Here is a 17500-nt window from a genome sequence, read left to right as displayed (position 1 = left end):
AATCTCGGCGATTTATCAATTGTTATCGATTCAGGGTTATCTCTTCCTGGATAACGATCAGGGGGTTAATTGTTACATAATTATCATTATTAATGTTACCTGTATAATTAACATTCATTTATCAATGTCATTATTAATTTATGTAATTAATATTAATATTGGATTATAGAGCAGTGTTGTTGGTTAGGTTTGGTTGTAGGTGCTCTATAAGGCGTGGTTCATCTTCTATCCCCCTCTCTCTCTAGGCTCTACCCTCTCTACCTAGTCTCTACCCTCTAACCACCTCTACCCTCTAACCACCTCTACCCTCTAACCACCTCTACCCTCTAACCACCTCTACCTCTTCCCTCTCCCTCGTTCCATATAACTTTATAACAAGGAGGTATTCCTTGCCGCGGTAAACACACTTATAAAACGTAAACAAAGAGACTCGTGACCGGAAGATAACCGACCCAAAACAAACATGGCCGCCTTTCACCCCCACCTCACTCACTCTGTGTCTCTTCTTTCCTCCCTTCTTCTTCACCTTCTCTTTCTCCTTCTCCTCCTTCTCCTGTCCGGACCAGCCATCAAAACATAACTCATGATGTGTAATAACTACAAAAAACGAGCTGTAATTTTAGCGAAATAGTTCGGTAAACTTTAAAGGCGATCCGGATTCGCAGCGGATTGGTGGAAATACCGTTCGCGTGACGGATCCGGATCACGTGATATATGTGTGTTTTTTTTTGTTTTTGTGTTTTTTTTTGTGTGGAAAATGCGGCCTCGACCTCTCTTCATCCTCCAGAAATATTATTTATAGACCGATATTTGAGTAAATACATCACTGTAAATCATCTATAAGATACCATAATTACTAAATGAACCCCCCCTATAGATTTGAATTTTTTTTCCAAGATTGCGTATAAATTTAGATAACTATTAATTTATATATATATATACAGAGAGAGATTTATTTTTAGAGTGAACTAAGACGCTGCAATATGTATTACACAGGTCGGAATAATCATATATATTTTTTTTTCCAGGACTGAGTATAATCAATGATTTTAGCACGAGCTTTTTTTTCTGGGTTAGGCTAGGGTTGAGGTTGTCTCGTGTCTTTCTGTCTGTCTGTCTATCTGTCTACCACAACCTGTCTACCACAACCACAACCACCATCTGCCAGTGCCACATTTAACATAAACTTCCATTTAAAATGGAAGTTTTATGTTAAATGGACAAATCCACGAGGATTAAGGCAGCGTCTGGGGATGCTCTCGGACGCAGGTTCGAATCCTCGTCACGGCCCCTTGTGGACTTGTTCATAAACTTCCATCTCATTTTAGGGCTCCCAGGAGCTTGTTGAACGTGAGAATTATCGCTTTTCCAGGCCGCCAGCAGCAGCGACAGCGGCTTCGTGGCATAGCACTCTATTGACCGCCAACCGCGGGCACTTAGCTCCTTCTTGCTCTACCGTGCTGTTTGGGATAATGAGTTCACGAAATTGATTAACTGGCAACTGGGACACTCTCTGGGGGGTGGGGGTGGGGGGTGGGGGGAGGGGGGGTATTTGATGATGGATGTTCGAAATTACTGGCTCGGTGTTTGAAATTCGCAACTCTTGCGTTTGCAAATTTTCCGTTCGGTGTTTCGTAATACTTTTTACATGTTCAACATTTGGGTGCTTGAAGCCTTAAAATAGCCTATTTTTTTTTTTTAAATAGGCAGCCAGGTTTCGAAATTGGCTGGTTGGTGTTGGCCAGACCACACACTAGAAGGTGAAGGGACGACGACGACGTTTCGGTCCGTCCTGGACCCATTCTCCATGACAATCGACTTGAGAATGGTCCAGGACGGACCGAAACGTCGTCGTCGTCCCTTCACCTTCTAGTGTGTGTGGTCTGGTCAACAATACTTTAGCCCCGTTATTGTGACTCATCGCCTGCCTGGCTGGTTGGTGAAACGGTCCGTTCGATATTCGTGAGAATTGATCGAAATGACTATAACCCATCGTAGGTGTTCGGGAAAGCAGTTTTTCGAACTTTTTTTTTCGAACTTCACTATAACATCCAAGTTTTGAAAGCGCAGCGCTCTAAGCCACCCGGCCTCATCAACAGAGGCCAAGTGCTCGTTAATCTAGCCACCGAACCACCCCCCAAGTCCCCCTCCCTCCCCCAACCCCCCCTTTTTATGTCTGACAAACACACACACACACACACACACGACTCACAGCCTAAATTATGCCTAACCCTTCGAAATATTCTAGTACGCAAGAATGATCACAAAAACGCAATTTAGGTGTACGCAAAGTACCCATATATATTGCAAATATTAAATATAGTATAGAAAAAAACTTCATATTCAGAGTAGATACAATTGTAGATGATATAGTTGAGACCGTAGAGTGGGTAGACTATTAGACTTGCCACTATTGGGCAGCGTCTTAAACTGCTCTTAACAGTCACACAGAGACCGCTTGGGCAATCTCAGCTTCTCTATAACCTTAAATTATTCATCTCCCGAAGACGTTGCGCAGGAGAGCCGCGGAAACACCGGCGGTGTGCGCAGTGGTACCACCCTGGTGAGTGTTGCAATATCGTTTTCATATTTAACTGTCAAATGAGGGGGTAAAGGACTCGTTACACAACACCGAGAGGGGGGGGAGGGGAGGGATAGTTGACGATGTCCTGGAGGGATGTGAGGAGCACCTAACCTAACCTAACCTAACCTAACCCAACCTAACCTAAGCTAACCCAACCTAACCTAACCTTGCCTAGCCTAACCTAACCTAACCTAACCTAACCTAACCTAACCTAACCTAACCTAACCTAACCTAACCTAACTCAGCACCGCAAACATCAGCCATCATCTGGAGCATTTAGAGCTGTTCCGTGAGTCCCATGAGCGCTGGATATGGACCAAAATGAGGCTGTTAATTAGCTTGATGACATAACTTCACGAATTACACCACGAATCATTCGAAAAACAAAAATCAGCAAATGTGATTGAATAGGCTGTTGTGGTTGGTGGTGTGTTGATGTTTATGATCTATCGGCTTTATTCCACACACGTGGCTTTTTCCCATGTCTTATAATACATACACTGAGGCTCCAGGGATACAGGTGTGTGTATGTGTCTTAATTGCTCTGCTGTATGAGACACAGGTGTACACACACCTGCCTCTTCTCCAGTAATCTACACGAGAGCCATGTCTGAGACGTAGCTGGTTTGTAGTTTAATACCTCACACATCTGCCTCCTTTATTGACTACTGGATACGTGGCGTACCCAGCAGTGCCCGGGTCGCCCCTGAAAGAGGCCACCAAATAAGTCTTTTGAACCTAATGTCGATCCGGTGCTTGGAACAACCTCGAATCACTAATGACTTTCCCTATATTCATATATTTCAAACATAGCATAAAGGAAGCTAACTCTAAGGACTCAAAACCAACCCCCTATTTTTACCCATTGCCGTGAGTCGATCCCTTTCTTTATCTGAGAAATAGGGAAGCCAACCCCTACCTGCCCATGTTAGTCACATACCCTGCATTAGTCACCGTGCAAAGTTTAGGTGAGGCGCCTTCAGCCTTGGACAGGCGGTCAAGAGGATGGAGGCCACGTGTGAGCAACCTTGGAGGTTTCTGAGAGTTCGATAGTCGCTTTAATGACCAATTACAGATGCCAGTCAGAGCGGGACACGAAGTTTCGCGGCTGTGTTTTCAATATCCACGGCGGAATTTAGTCTGGTTCTACAATAAGGGGGTCGCGTGGTTGTAAACAAAGATGGCTGCTCGCGTTGTTGTAAACACGAAACACGATCATGGTGGGAAGCGCAGAGTTGGTGAGGTGGTGCTCTTATAGCGAGGTTATGTTTCATTGTATAACATAGTGAATAGTTTAAGTGAAGAGAAACATTAGACGAGCGCTGTTATTAATGTTACTCTCTCTCTCTCTCTGTCTGTCTGTCTCTCTCTTTCTCTCTCTCTCTCTCTCTCTCTCTCTCTCTCTCTCTCTCTCTCTCTCTCTCTCTCTCTCTCTCTCTCTCTCTCTCTCTCTCTCTCTCTCTCTCTCTCTCTCTCTCAACCGGCTTCTACTTGATATTCATATGCATTTTTTGTCGGTAATTGGAAAACACAATTTGCATATTTAAAATTGACACCCAAGAGTCTCCTCCTGGTGACCACTGAGAGGGTGACGGTGGCTCCGTCCTCACGATCTCTGTCTCTCTTAGTCTCCTGGAACTGCTGCCAGTAAATATGGAAGCTTGGGGAGGAGAGTGTTGTGACAAGCCTTGTCTGTCTGTCCCCTCAAGCCCTGGGCATGAGCAGTGATGTGTTCATCTAGTTGTGCTTGCGGGGGTTGCGCTTTGGCTCTTTGGTCCCGCCTCTCAACTGTCAATCAACTGGTGTACAGATTCCTGAGCCTACTGGGCTCTATCATATCTGCATTTGAAACTGTGTATGGAGTCAGCCTCCACCACATCACTGCCTAATGCATTCCATCCGTTAACTACTCTGACACTGAAAAAGTTCTCTCTAACGTCTCTGTGGCTCATTTGGGTACTCAGTTTCCACCAGTGTCCCCTTGTTCGCGTACCACCCGTGTTAAAAAGTTTATCCTTATCTACCCCTGTCAATTCCTCTGACAATTTTGTAGGTAGTGATCATGTCTCCTCTTACTCTTCTATCTTCCAGTGTCGTAAGGTGCATTTCCCGCAGCCTTTCCTCGTAACTCATGCCTCTTAGTTCTGGGACTAGTCTAGTGGCATACCTCTGGACTTTTTCCATCTTCGTCTTGTGCTTGACAAGGTACGGGCTCCATGCTGGGGCCGCATACTCCAGGTGCGTGTAGAGATTGTGTACTATTTTATTTAATTATTAATTATTAATAACTCATGGTTATTGTGCTTGTTATTAACTGTGATTGATGTTATTCCTAATAGTGTTATCTTTTTTGTTCTTCAGGTGTGTGTTGAGGGCTACAAGGGCGTATGCGTCAAGCAGATGTTTCGTAAGTACTTTTGTGTGTGTAGAGTTAAGAGCGTGAGACATGATCACGACATAGAAGGTCATCAGATACAGGGAGAAGACGTACAGCTTTGTAATAGTGTGTGACATGTTGAGTGAGTTAAGTACGAATTAAGCAACCATTGCTATAGGTAAGGACCAGGAGCTGGAGCCCAACACAGCCTATATAACCTTTCTCGGATCGTATATGGAAGCTATGAGGAACGAATCCACAAGGGCCGTGACGAGGGTTCGAATCTTCGTCCGAGAGGATCCCAGACGCTGTCTTAATCGACTGAGCTACGACATGGTCAAAAGAATTGAAACCAGAAGTTCTACTGCCCTACTGCCTCTCTCTCTCTCTCTCTCTCTCTCTCACTCTCTCTCTCTCTCTCTCTCTCTCTCTCTCTCTCTCTCTCTCTCTCTCTCTCTCTCTCTCTCTCTCTCTCTCTCTCTCTCTCTCTCTCTCTCTCTCTCTCTCTCTCTCTCACGAAACTCTAAGCTATTAGCTTTTTTCCTTTCATTAATTCAGCCCCAAAAAAACAATTGAAACTCTTTCTCATTCTCCCTTTCTCTAATTTTCTCACTCTCCGTAATTCTCATTCTCTTTCTCATTCTCCGTAATTCGCCTCACCTTCCCTAGTCTTATAATTCCCTTTATCGCCAGTTTGCACCTGTTCCATTTTCTGCTGGTTTTCATCCCCTCTCTTTCTCTCTCTCTTTCTCAACTTTTATTCCGACTCTCCCTGTGTTTGTATAATCTCTTCGTCTGCTTCCTTCCTTTTATTTCCTTTCACTTATTCTTTCCTTTCAATTATCTTTCATTTTTTTCTTTCTTAATCTTCGTCTGTCTCCTTTGTTTTATCTCATTATCTTCCTCCGCCCATTTTTTCTCTCTGTCTCTCTCTCTCTCTCTCTCTCTCTCTCTCTCTCTCTCTCTCTCTCTCTCTCTCTCTCTCTCTCTCTCTCTCTCTCTCTCTCTCTCTCTCTCTCTCTCTCTCTCTCTCTCTTTTTTTTTTAACTAAGTCTGGGGTTCATAAGGGCTGTCAAATGACGTATCTAGTGAAACTGCAAGCAAGAGCTGTTATTTCATTCACCTGGGTTGTGGGAGACTCGAACCGCAGACGCCACGTGTGTGTGAGCCCGAAGCTCTTATCGACTGAGGCTGTTAAGTGATCCTAATAAGGAAAGGTTTCAGAAGCAGCATTTATCCTGCTGCCAAACTGGCATTTTCCACCTTTTCCCACCTGACTACTACTGCTACTGAAGCTCAGAGGCATTGGTGATCCACGCCCGTGTTATAATTGATATGACGAGGCCCCCCCCCCCCATTGTCGAAGCGGTTGGGCACCATTCCTTTCCCCCCCGTCCCATCCCCTCAATCTGTATTCTGATCTCTTCCGAGTGGTATATAGTCGTAATGGATTGGTGCTTTCTCCTGATAATTCCATTCCCCCCTTTCCCACCTCGTCCCTTCCCCCCCCCCCCACAGCCCCATTCCTCCCCCTCTTATCTCCTCCCCCCCCCCTCATATCTCCATTGGACGTGATGAGTTGTGTTGATGAGTTGCCACGCATGGCTCTCAACCTTCTCAAGTCGTTAAGGAATAGTTTTGAATAGTTTTTTTTTAATTTACATGACGTGTGGCTATAGTGAGGGTTATGACAGCCGGGCGGACTGTCCACCTTGCTGACACGGTGTACTCACCTAATTGTGCTTGAGGGGGTTGAGCTCTGGCGCTTTGGTTCCGCCTCTCAACCGTCGATCATCTGATGGACAGGTTCCTGAGCCTAGGGGGTGTACTCACCTAGTTCTCACCTAGTTGTGTTTGCGGGGGTTGAGCTCTGGCTCTTTGGTCCCGCCTCTCAACCGTCAATCAACAGGTGTACAGATTCCTGAGTGTGTGTGTGTGTGTGTGTGTGTGTGTGTGTGTGTGTGTGTGTGTGTGTGTGTGTGTGTGTGTGTGTGTGTGTGTGTGTGTGTGTGTGTGTAGAGAGTCGTGGATGGTATTAAGTCTTGCAAATACCTTCCCCCGCCCCCCCCCCTCCTGTTGAATATGGTATTAAGTCTTCTTTTAGCTGTTCTCCTCTCTCTCTCTCTCTCTCTCTCTCCCTCCTTCCCTCCCTGCGTCTCTCACTAGCAGAGTGATTGCATCATTCATTTAGTGTTGTGTGGTATTCAAGATATGGTCTCCAAATAGTGATTTTCCTCTCTGTCTGTCTCTGTCTATCTGTCTCTCTCTCTGTCTGTCTCTGTCTATCTCTCTCTCTCTCTCTCTCTCTCTCTCTCTCTCTCTCTCTCTCTCTCTCTCTCTCTCTCTCTCTCTCTCTCTCTCTCTCTCTCTCTCTCTCTCTCTCTCTCTCTCTCTCTCTCTCTCACCATCCTTCCGTGCTTGTATAAACAGCGCCATCTGTGGGCCATCGAGCACTTGTTTCAGCAGTTAGGAGTCTTATCGCCAGAGGGCCGGTGTTACATATCGCCCCGTGTGATCAAGGAACCTGTTTCCCGTCTGGGTAAACAAAACATTCCTGGTGGGCGCTGACGTCTCTGTCGTTGATTGGCTAAAGAGAGACCTCACCTTGGTTAACGATAGGGTTAATTCCTCACAGGGATGTCGGAGATGTCTGCCAAAAGTTTCTCAAGTTGTTTGGTGGTTAAGGAACTTGTGGTTGAGATGTATAGCCTCTTGTTTGGGTGTGTATCGTTATAACATCTGGAGCCCTCGGTGAATAGGGTAGTTCGGCCGATTCTGGTGAAGAGTGTATTTGAAACAGCTACCAGACATCTGGAGAAGGAACCAGGAGAGCATCCATAAGCATCTGGATGCTCTGAATGAGAGCTTTATCTCCCACACATATACAGCAAAGATCCGCAGCATCACTCAATCACCAGAAGTTCATTGTCGGGGGACCAGGAGCTGGAGGTCAGTCCTGGCTAGCATAGCTCGGTGAGTACACAGATAATAGTTCCCTCTCATCATATTCCCCCTTCCTCCCTTTTTATTTTCTCACCTCTCCCCATTCTTCCCTCTCTCTCCCTCTCTTCTCTCACCTCTCCCTTCTCCCCCCTCACTACATGAAGCCCCGCCCCCCCGCCCCCCCCCTAAGACGTAATCCAACCGGTTCCTAGATTAGCCATCACTGTAACTAAGATATTTTCGACACCATTTGATTCATTCGCTTTATCCGGACGCCGGATGTTCCGTTCCTGTGTCGTCGTCTTATCCGGCCTCTTTGATTAAGCGGGTGAACACACACACACACACACACTCACACACACACATACACACACACACACACACACACACACAGTGCCAATGTCTGCGTTGACTTAAGACTTTAATGGCATTGTCAGGAGTGCCACAGTCAAGTGCCGGCCTCATCTTTGATGGGGCCAGGCACCCCAGCAGGTGGGGGGGTTAGGGGGCAGGGGGGGGTAGGGGGCAGGGGGGGTAGGGGTTAGGGGGGGTTATGGGGGTAAAGAGAAGACCATTTGAACTATTGTGAAAGTTTGCTCAGGCTGCCACTCTAGATAATAGTCGTTGACACTGATAATGACCCTTAGTGATTCTAGATGATTCCAGATGATTCTAGATGGCATGAGATGATTCTAGATGCCATGAGATGATTCTAGATGGCACTATGTAATGCTAGTTGGCACTATATAATACTGAATGAGTTCCTAGCTTGAAGCCTTCAAGTCCTGTTATAAGCTTTGATAATCAAGCTAATAACATATAGTTTAAAATGGAGCTTTATAAGCTAACGCTGGAAACACAAATCGTAATTGTCTCTTATTTTCCGCTTGTTACAACTTGTAATAAAGTTGTTACGTCTTGGCTTAACGTGTTTATGACGTATTAGAACGTTGTTACAACGTGCTATATTGGTTGTTATAACTGGTTAGGAGGTGTTAAAACTTGTTCGAACGTTGTACCAACGTCGTAGTTTCGGTGTGTGTTTGGCTTGCTGTCTACTCTCAGTTTTTTTGTTTTTTTGAATCTAAGCTGGGTTTATTTTGCTTTAGGGATTTAAGAATGTAAGATTTTAAGGATTTAAGATTAAGGATTTAAGATTTTAAGATTTAAGATTTCATCCCATTCCTCAGATTTAAGGGATGGGATGAGTAGTGAGGGACAAGGGATGTTCTCTCAGTGAGGGGTGAACTCTCTCTCACTCACCCCCTCCCTTTCCCTACCTCTCTCCCTCCCTCCCTCACTCAATCACCGTCCCTCTCCTCCCCCCCCCTCCCCACCTCCCACCACCACACCAACACCCGAACTGAATCCATCAAGATGAGACTGACGATTTGACCTTTGACCTTTATAGGGGGAAAGTTCACGAGATCTTTCAGGTCACTCAAGCAGGGGTCAGAGGTCACGTCACGTGGGAGGAACTATATAGGTAGTCTCAGAGAGGATGCAGCCCAAGAGATATCATTATAGTCCAGTGATGAGAGGTCAATTAGAGGTCAGTAATAGCCCAGTGATAAGAGAGGTCAATTAGGGAGGCCTGGGGGTAGTTAGGGTGTCGTTAAGAAGGTCGTTGAGGGTCTTAACAATAATGCTTCGATGTTTTCATCATAGTAGGCCGACTACATGATGAGTGTGATGAGTATAATGATGTTAGCGATTATTGGTCTGATGATTAAAACACGTTTTGTGGATTATAATGACTCTCATCATTAACATAATGAGTATAATGTTATTAATGATTTTGTGATATGATGAATATTTAGAATATAATGAGTATTTGTCATTATATTGAATAAAAGATGATGATGAGGTAGATAATGAAATGTTATAGTTATGTATAAGAAAGGGGGAAAGATATATGTAGTAGAGAAAGAGAAAGGAGCTGGAGAAGGGAAGAGAAAGGGAGACTATAGGGGTGGGAGAAAGGGAGACTATAGGGGTGGGAGAAAGGGAGAGAAAGGGGGGGTGGTATTTATCCCCCCTCCCCCCCTCCCCCCTCCCCCCCTCCCCCCCTCCCCCCCTCCCCCCCTCCCCCCCACACATACACAATAAGCAGTGGCACTATTAAGGAAACGGTCAACATGGCATCTGCCTGTCTGTCTGTCTGTCTGTCTGTCTGTCTGTCTGTCTGTCTGTCTGTCTGTCTGTCTGTCTGTCTGTCTGTCTGTCTCGGGGCCTCGTTGTTGGGATAATATTTGTATTAACAGCAGCTGTTAATGGGTCCCAATTGGCCCTTATAGGGGAAGAGGGGAAGAGAAGTGAGAGAGAGGGAGAGAGAGAGAGAGAGAGAGAGAGAGAGAGAGAGAGAGAGAGAGAGAGAGAGAGAGAGAGAGAGAGAGAGAGAGAGAGAGAGAGAGAGAGGAGAGGGAGAGAGTGTCAGAACCAGTAGAAGAAAGTGCAACACCCATCAACCCCCCCCCCCCTCCCCTCACACTCAGAGAAGCCTTCTCCAAGAGGTCAGGCCCAGATGACCTCTGGATCGTCTTGCAAAGTTAATTAAAATATTCCTGCCTAGCCTTAGTCAGCTAGTTTCAAGGAGGTGATATTAAATTCGTGATAATCTTGTCAAACAATTTAATGGAATTATATCTCCCAGAGACCTACACCTTTCTGGCCAGGTCAGAGGTCAGCCACCTGCAGGGTGAGTGTTAGGTTGGGCAAAAATTCCTGAGGAAAACGTTCCTTCCCTCTTGCACTTCCATAATATTTCCTCTCCTTGAAGAGGTCTATGGTGGTTGTCAAAGACCTTACTGGTAAATTCTAGAGTGTGTCCACGTGGGGGGAGGGGGTAGGGGGGGAGGGGGGGAGGGGGGGAAGGGAGGGGGGTATGGGGGGAGGGGGGAGGGGGGTGGGGGTGGGGGGCCACTTACAAGCCTCACTGTAGGTTAGCAACAGCAAATCTCCCCCACCTTTTTTTCCAGCTGATATGAGGTGTGGCATAAGATTCAGCTACTCGGAACAAAATGTTTCGAGTAGCACGGGCTATGGAGAGCCCGTATTGGACTTACCTGGCACAGGAGCGGGGCTGTAACTGGTGTGCTGTGTGGCAGATTTTGGAGTGTGTATATATATACCCCTGTATGAGAGTTAGGAGAGAGAGAGAGAGAGAGAGAGAGAGAGAGAGAGAGAGAGAGAGAGAGAGAGAGAGAGAGAGAGAGAGAGAGAGAGAGAGAGGTCTGTGTACCAGAGTCAAGGTCTGGTCTGTGAGAACATCCCACAGCCAGGGCGAGACAGAGTGAATCCACCAGATCGAGAGACAGCCGTCTTAAGGTAATGTGTGATCTCTGACGATACTTTTCCCCATGTCTTAATTACCTAACAATTGCCAGTGTAATGACTAACGAACTGCCAGGGTATAGTGACTTAGTATTTGTAGAGAATATCATAAATCGTAATTGAATAAACTTGTTAACTTTCCATTTGAGTCACTTGGTTTACCCTTTGTCATCAAGGACATTGAACTACCCAATCCTCTGCGTTCACTTTATTAACAAGCGATCAGTGAGTAATGGCATCTAGAAGAGAACTCTCAAAGCCGAGCAATGCTTCTTGTCTCAGGGCTTAACTTACCGCCTCAGACAAGATGGTGGCAGGGCCTTGTTAATAACTTTCCTCTATGCAGCATTTCCTTTCTGAAAGGTACCATTGATCCCAGGTGTACCATCCGTGGTACCCGATATTTGAGCTCCTGTTACATTGCATCTAAATTAACAGTGTTACCCTAACTACCATCATCAAGGGTTTTCACCTCAATTGTTACAAAGTGTTACTAAGTGCATCCAGTAGCAAGTGTTACTTAATATTATCAAATATTAATATAATTTAGCGTTATCAAAATTTTACAAGTTTGTACCCAGCTTGTGTTACGAAAGCCTTGAGAAACGAAGAGTCAGAATAATATGTAATTATACTTGTAATTATACTTGTAATTATATCGATTTTAAAGACATTGTAGATACTTAAAACCCCCCAAGTGATTTAGGAGCAAAAATACTTAACTTAAAAGTAGACCCTGGCTTCTTGACTATAGGCCTATACAACATCTATTATAGATGTTGAATTGCCTTATTTGATTACAATTGTAGAGATAAATTTTATTTATGATACGATAATTTATATAATATAATTAAGATGTATATAAGAAAAGGCTCAAATGGGGAGATAGATATAATGTTTAATGTTAACATAATAACGATAAAAATGGTAATTATGGTGTTATTAGTTGATGTTATTAGGTAATATTATTATTATTAAAAAAAAAATGAAATCAGCTGAAGACGCTAAGATCAGCTGATTATTGTCAACAAACAACAGCTGACTGAGATCAGCTGACGAACATCAACAAACAACAGCTGACTGAGATCAGCTGACGAACGTCAACAAACAACAGCTGACTGAGATCAGCTGACGAACATCAACAATCAACAGCTGACTGAGATCAGCTGACGAACATCAACAAACAACAGCTGACTGAGATCAGCTGACGAACATCAACAAACAACAGCTGACTGAGATCAGCTGACGAACGTCAACAAACAACAGCTGACTGAGATCAGCTGACGAACGTCAACAAACAACAGCTGACGAACGTCAACAAACAACAGCTGACGAACATCAACAAACAACAGCTGACTGGGATCAGCTGACGAACGTCAACAATCAACAGCTGACTGAGATCAGCTGACGAACGTCAACAAACAACAGCTGACTGGGATCAGCTGACGAACGTCAACAAACAACAGCTGACGAACGTCAACAAACATCAGCTGACGAACGTCAACAAACAACAGCTGACTAGGATCAGCTGACGAATGTCAACACACAAACAGCTGACTGAAGTACCCAGAAGAAGCCCCCACAATGCAAGAAGCTAGTTAGACAGACAGACAGACGCGGCCCCTGTTAACATTAAGCTGAGCAGACCATGAGGTGCGCGGGGTGGTATAAGCCCTGTTTATGTCACTACCGGAGAGCGTATAATGCTCGGATTTATGTCTGTCTGTCTGTCTGTGTGTTGCTGCAGCTTGGCGAGCGATGATGCTTTAATTAAGGATTCTGTGTGTGTGTGCGTGCGTGTGCGCATCGTGGGAGTGTATTCACTCCCTCACGAGCGTGAGTTGAAGAAGAGCGCACTCCAACACACACACACACACGCACACCTCTACCTGTGTGTGTGGGGGGGGGGAGGGCTCACTCTTTGTGCACTTGCACGAACGCACGCAAGTATATTGCGTGCACCTGGGTGGGTGTTCCGTACGGGTATACATAACATGCGCAGAAATAAACGTATACATACACATGTAAGGATATATATGAAGCGGGCACACACACACACACACACACACACACACACACACACACACACACACACACACACACACACACACACACATGGGGGCCTCGTAGCCTGGTGGATAGCGCGCAAGACTCGTAATTCTGTGGCGCGGGTTCGATTCCCGCACCAGGCAGAAACAAATGGGCAAAGTTTCTTTCACCCTGAATGCCCCTGTTACCTAGCAGTAAATAGGTACCTTGGAGTTAGTCAGCTGTCACGGGCTGCTTCCTGGTGTGTGTGTGTGTGTGGTGTAGAAAAAAAAGGAAGTAGTAAACAGTTGATTGACAGTTGAGAGGCGGGCCGAAAGAGCAGAGCTCAACCCCCGCAAACACAACTAGGTGAATACACACACACACACACACACACACACACACACCACAATGCCATCATTGTACAACACTACACGAAGACTGAGAAAGTCCAGAGATTTACTGCAAGACTTCTGGCACAGATAGCGGAAGTGGTCTATGAAGACACATTAAAGACACCAACTGTAACGACGCTTCAAGACTTATGTTCACGACATACAAGATACCGAGGGGGAGGGGGGTGATATACACGAGGAGAACAGTCTTTCCCAGACGAGGGGAAAAACAGAACTAACGAACATATATGGAAATATAATGATTCAAGAAGACCTAATATATTGTAGATAAGCAGTGTGAGTGATCACACACACACACACACACACACACACACACACACACACACACACACACACACACACACACACACACACACACACACACACACACACACACACACGCAACTCCTTGCTCCCACATTCAACTCAAAGACTTCCCTCTCGGATTCGAAGGCATTCATCTCGCGATGATCTGTCATGGGATGAGCATCCTTTGAAGAGAAGGGAGGAGGGGGTGATGGTGAGAGGGGGGGGGCGAGAGGGGGCAAGGGGAATGGATGGTGTTGGTGGTGATGGTGAGAAGGGAAGAATGTGATGGTGAATATAGGAGAAACACATGGTGGGAGAGGAGGTATGTATGAGAGTGATGCCAACGGAAGGGAGGTGACAGTGATGGGAAGGGATGGGGAATAAGTTTGTAATATGGAAAGGGAGAAGAGAGGTTAGTGGGAAGGTGGACCCCTTCCCATCACATATTGGTGATGGGAAGGGCCTCAAATATTGCTGTGACAGGGGGGGGACAGGTTAAAGGGAAAGGTGGTGATGGGAAGGATATATGAATCTATGGGAGAGGATAGGGGGAACATGAAGATGGGTTAGAAAACGGCGAAGGGCACTCCACATCACCCCCCCCCCTCCCACCCTCAATCCCCCCCCCCCTCCCACCCTCAATTCCCCCCCCCCCATACCCTCTTATCAGACCTATTTCCCCAGAGAGGGCGAGGTGGACCTTCCACGCTGCCTACGAGACTCTCCGCCTCTCTCTCTCTCACATGAAACGATCACGGGCTCACCATAGCCCGTGCTACTTGGAACTTTTTGTTCCGAGTAGCGAATCTTAAACAACAACAACAACGTCCCTACTTCCCTTTCCTCTGAGCTCTGAGAGATGATTGGTCTTTGGATTCGAGGCTTTCAGATTGGTAGATTTGGTTTTTTGTCGTATGTATTCTCGAAACTGATTGGTCCATTGGGGGTTTTTGCTCCTCTGTGAGCGGATTGGTTATTTGACGAGCTGCCGAAGAGCTGATTGGCTATTCGACGAGCTGCCGAAGAGCTGATTGGTTCTTTCAAAACTTGTACCGAACTCCTATTGTTTCGACCGTAGTTCAATCGCAGAACCTTGGCGCCCAAACCATGATTGGATTATATCACTTCGAGGTTGAAAGATCGACCAATCCCATCCGCCGGTCGATGTGATTGGCTCCTGGATCAGCTTTCTGGAGATTAAATCTGAAACGCGATTGGTTCCGGCCGCGAGAGGTGCTAAAAAGCTCATTGGTTGTATTTTACGGCTTGGTTTCGAAGCGGGATCGACTGTAATTTAGAGACTGAGCTCCCATTGGCCAATAAGCTCTGTGGAACAAGCTGTGCTGAACGGCCATTGGTTCCTGCAAGCAGGAAAGGAAAATATCTTTGCTGTTATTGGACGGTGTTCCGCTTCGGACTGAAAGGTGATTGGTTCCTGGAAGCCCCCGGGGAGGATACCACTGAGCTCCTATTGGTCGATGAGCTTCGCGCGACATGTATATGGAGTTTCAATCCCTGAAGCAAATGATGATTCGTATGAAAATGGTCTTGTTAGGCTATCGGCCAGCGGTAACCCCCGTTGATTGGTTAAGTGTAACGAGGTCAGGTCATTAGTGGTTCACTTGTTAACTGGACGTGAGGCTTCATACCTGGTCCTAAGCCCCACTTGGACCCAAGTCCCACCTGGACCTGAAGCCCAGCTGGACGTAAAAGTTTGTCTATATCGCTAATGCTCCCTTCAGTAGCTTTCATTCCTCACACAAAAACAGAAATATGAAACGATGGATGTAAAGTTTAGACCCAGCGAAGACCCTGGGTGAATACCGGTTTGGAAACATGACGGTTGATTTGTGGAACAAATGAACGTGGGATCGTTGGAGTGTTTCAAGCGTAGGTTAGACATATATATAAATGAGTATGGGTGGATATATAAATATAGGAGCCGCCTCGTATGGGCCGGAATAGGCTTTTTTCTGTTTTTATTCTCCAGTTCCTCTCCTCCATCGACATGACAAACCTCATAGGTTCTTTCAGTTAATAAATAATAAAGTAATTACTAGCATCTCAAAAGCCTTATGCTTTTTCATCAGTAAATTAACGTATAATTAACTGGAATATATAGCAATCACTTGATAAAATTAACAGAAACGATTTACATCAAAAACTTTAATGAGTTATTAATATAAAAATTGTAATTAATAATTTTGTTCACAAAATAAGCTTCTTTTTGTCCATAATCACTTATGTTCACATGTTACAAAATATTGCTAAAATAAAGGTTGAACAGCCAGTGAACGTTGGTGACATATGGCAGCAAGAAAGGGTTATCGTACCTCTGGAAGCCAGGGGATACGAGGCTATAGAATTCTTAAAATTCAAAAATAATCATTTAACTGATTAAAAAAAACAAAAAATCGTTTTTAAACTATTGCCTTGTGATATATTTTGCCCCCAAAAAATAAAAATTGATTGACAATATCTCCAATAAACACTTAAAATAAAAGTAATGGGTATATGTGTGTTTTTTTTTAATTGATGTATCTGTTTAGAATTATTTTTTTTTGGGACGGCTAGTGGCAGTCATTGAGAGTTGCCAGATGGGCCATTGGAAAATGAGTTCCGACAAAACTATTAATTTCACTAATTATTCAGGTCGCGAAAAAATGAGCTGTTTTTAACTTTTTGTTTTTCCATGCGCAACATATCGGGAGCACGCGCACGCACGCACACACACACACACACACACACACACACACACACACACACACACACACACACACACATACACACACACACACACACACACACACACACACACACACACACACACACACACACACACACAGACATACACACACATACACACACACACACACACACACACACACACACACACACACACACACACACACACACACACACACACACACACACACACACACACACACACACACACACACACACACACACACACACACACACACACACACACACACACACACACACACACACACACACACACACACACACACACACAATACAAGCTACACTAAGAGATAAAAACAAAACAATCAATTTAAAAATATACTTTTATTAACAGCAAACTTGAAAAAAAAAATCCATTAGTTAACTATAGTGAAAAAAAAAAATATTTATGCTATCTATACGGTACAAAACGACATTATAATAGAGCTCAATAAAAAAATATATTTGTATTGATGGGATATCAAATTTTTTTTGGGTATATTCAAAAAGGTGAGTTGTGGTGTAGTATGGAATTTGCATAATTTTATATATATATACCTTTTGTGTATTACAGACTGTATCAGTCTGTCTAATATACTCATGTTTGCTTCAACCGGTCTTATCTACACCCAATAACACCTCATACACCTATGGATACTAATATCCTTATGTGTATGGATACACATAAGGAGATAATAGCCTACTATATTGTATATTTGGGTCACAAATAGGTATACTCTTCAGTAGGGAGCTAGAATAATAATAGAATTTAACCTATCATAGGGC

General features: G+C 44.8%; 1 protein-coding gene across 1 annotated transcript in view; it reads right to left on the bottom strand.

Annotated features, from left to right (window-relative positions):
* The window catches only part of mus201 (rad2 superfamily protein mus201), a 480107-nt gene that overhangs the window by 70548 nt on the left and 392059 nt on the right, over nt 1–17500 (bottom strand). The gene's annotated exons all lie outside the window — the stretch shown is intronic.

The sequence above is a fragment of the Procambarus clarkii genome, chromosome 13, assembly GCF_040958095.1.
Source record: "Procambarus clarkii isolate CNS0578487 chromosome 13, FALCON_Pclarkii_2.0, whole genome shotgun sequence".
In the NCBI taxonomy this organism is placed as follows: domain Eukaryota; kingdom Metazoa; phylum Arthropoda; class Malacostraca; order Decapoda; family Cambaridae; genus Procambarus; species Procambarus clarkii.
This window is presented reverse-complemented; position numbering and strand designations above follow the sequence as displayed.